The 2,571-nt window shown below is 41.4% G+C and overlaps 1 long non-coding RNA gene across 1 annotated transcript; it reads left to right on the forward strand.

The window, feature by feature from the left end:
• Positions 1–256: 256 nt before the first annotated feature.
• On the forward strand, positions 257–1,907 carry LOC309531886. The gene is made up of 2 exons (XR_014219507.1): positions 257–369; positions 1,666–1,907. It is a non-coding gene; the product is annotated as an uncharacterized lncRNA (long non-coding RNA).
• The last annotated feature ends 664 nt before the right edge of the window (positions 1,908–2,571 follow it).

The raw sequence follows: 2,571 nt of genomic DNA on the forward strand, positions 1-2,571 counted from the left end.
GATTTACCATTCCTGTGGCTCTCTTGGGGCAGAGCTGCATCAATAGCTGCTTACCAGGGGGCGGGGGGAGGGAGATGGAGGGAATCTGGGCCAGTATCTAACCCTCTAACTTAATAAGAGAAGCTCTGATTCTCTGAGGCCAGAGATCTTACATGGCTTTCTAGCGAAGACAGTGGAAATCTTTGGATTCACAAACTTCCACCTTAAGTCAAAGTGATAAATACTGGGTACTTAGCAACCAGAATCACAGAAGCACTGGATGTTCTGTCTTGGGGGCATTGCTTGCCATTTAAATGTGGAAAATCACATCATTTGTTACATTTTAGGTCCAGAAACGGTTGAAAAATGCTTCTGAGATGAGGCAGACAGGTATGATCATATTTAAACATTTAAATATATCTGACCTGGTGTTGCTTGACATTTGTCTTCCATCACGATCCATGACTTGTTTCTTTCCCCCTATTAATATTGTCAGTTCTTAAAGGTTGGTTTGATTTGACTTTAGTTTTTAAGGAAGCTGAGTCCTGGAAGATTAAGAGATGGGGTTAGAGATACATAACAGTTGTCTGACATCAGAATAAGCCTAGAACTGCCATCAGCTTTAGCACATTAATATAAAATTTTAAAATATTTTGCTCTGATATGTGTTGCAAAATAAATCTAATATCTCACCACAAATTCAAAGTGGAGCTTCTCATACGAATGTTTATGAATACAGTGCTATGTTGCTTATTTATTTAATATGTTCATTTTGGGGTGGAACCCTTACAAGACAGTTTGCAAGAATTAATAACATAATGCACAAAACAATGTAAACTGTAAAAATAGCCAGTAAGCTAGACTACAGGTATTAGCCCTTAATGGTTCTATTTTCAGAATTTGGAGGGGAGGGAGGGAACTAGGGTATGTCATCAAAGTTAATCGGATTAATTCCAAAGAACAACAGCTAATAGCATTCTGATAGGTTACGAGGGCCTGCCCTCCCATTAGGCACAGTGAAGCAACCGTCTCAGGTGTCAACTGCTCAGGAGCAGGAACAGCAGCTCTAGCTCTTTCTCCTAAGTCCCCAGCCATTCCCTTCTGTTGCCAGATGGCCTTTTCAGGAGGCCCTAACCTGGCCTGGTGCCTCAGGACTGGTAGGGGATGATATTGCATCACCAGTGTTGAAGTGAAATTCAACTGCCAGTTGAGTTGGCTTCTGGGAGTGGACACCCTCTTTGTCCTTTGCCTCAGGTGGTAAAATGTATTGGATTGACCCTGTAGGTTACACTTGGACAGCATTCTCCAGGTTTAAATAGAAATGATATGTTCATTTAAAAAAATGGGATTCTTATCACATGGGGTTCTATCTCCAAGCTCCTTGTGGGTTATTACCATGGTCTAGTAACAGTCTTTATCAGCCAAACCTTCCTCAGTTGGTTGCTGTGAGATACATTTGGGGGGCTGTCGCGAGTTCCTTGGATGAGATATCAAATGAATGGAAGACATGAACAGAATCAATGAGATGGGGCTGCATTCAGAACGAATGCAGCAGATTAACATTGGCTCAATTGCCCTACATGGAAATATCTTTACTGCATTGCATCCATTCTGCATTGTTCCTTGAACATGCGTGTGCACCAATTAGACCTATGTGTTTGGCATCTTGATTCTTTTATCTTTCAGGTATTAAGGAGGAATCATCTCAAGCAACCTGATCAGTCACCAACAGAATAAAGCCATTTGATTTCCTGATGTTGATGTCTGAGCTTTTAGCATGAAGAAGCTCTTGTCAGCTACTTCCAGTATCATCTTCCATCCTGAGTTCTCCTGGGAAGGCCTGGAAGAGTCTTGTAACAAACAAACAGCTATGCATCATCACCACCAATTAACTATTATTTTGGCACTAAGTATATTTTGAAAACCAATTGTCTGAGACTGAGTTCTTATTTATTAGAGAAATTATTCACTCGTCCCACAGGATATGTTCTGCTTGCACTTTAGAGAGATTTATGGCTCTATAGTTTTCTTTCCCCCCATTTTAAGGAAGCATTTAAATATTTAAGAGATTCTGCTAATGTGTAAAATGACAATTAGACTTAATGACCAAGCAGCACATCTGATTGACGCCCCAGATATGATCTGCTGCATACAAGGAACTCCTGTTCTTGCAGACCTCCCCTATTCATTTCAACAGAGGGGCAGATTTACATACACACTAATATTAAACAGGCACAAATAAAGTGCTTTTTCTGGGGGGATGCAGGGGGACGCATACCCTTAAACTGACAGTGAATTGTCAATTCCGTTGCTACCCCCGATGGCGGCCTCATTTCCTGTCACTGTGTTTCCTGAGTCTCAGACGGAAGCGAGCATTTAATGTGTAAAGTAGGAGTTGGAATCTAGCATGGTGATTGGTCAGTTTCATTGTTACCACCTCCAATGGTGGCTTCCTTTCCTTTCCTGGTATTTCCTGAGTCTCAGACAGAAGAGAGCATTTAATGTGTGAAGCAGTGTGGAATGTGGATGTGTGGTGTTTTACTATCGAAAGTTTGACCTCATTGAGGGGCAGTATTTCAAGCAGAGGAACTG

The sequence above is a fragment of the Podarcis vaucheri genome, assembly GCF_965113315.1.
Source record: "Podarcis vaucheri genome assembly, chromosome: 5".
Classification (NCBI taxonomy): domain Eukaryota; kingdom Metazoa; phylum Chordata; class Lepidosauria; order Squamata; family Lacertidae; genus Podarcis; species Podarcis vaucheri.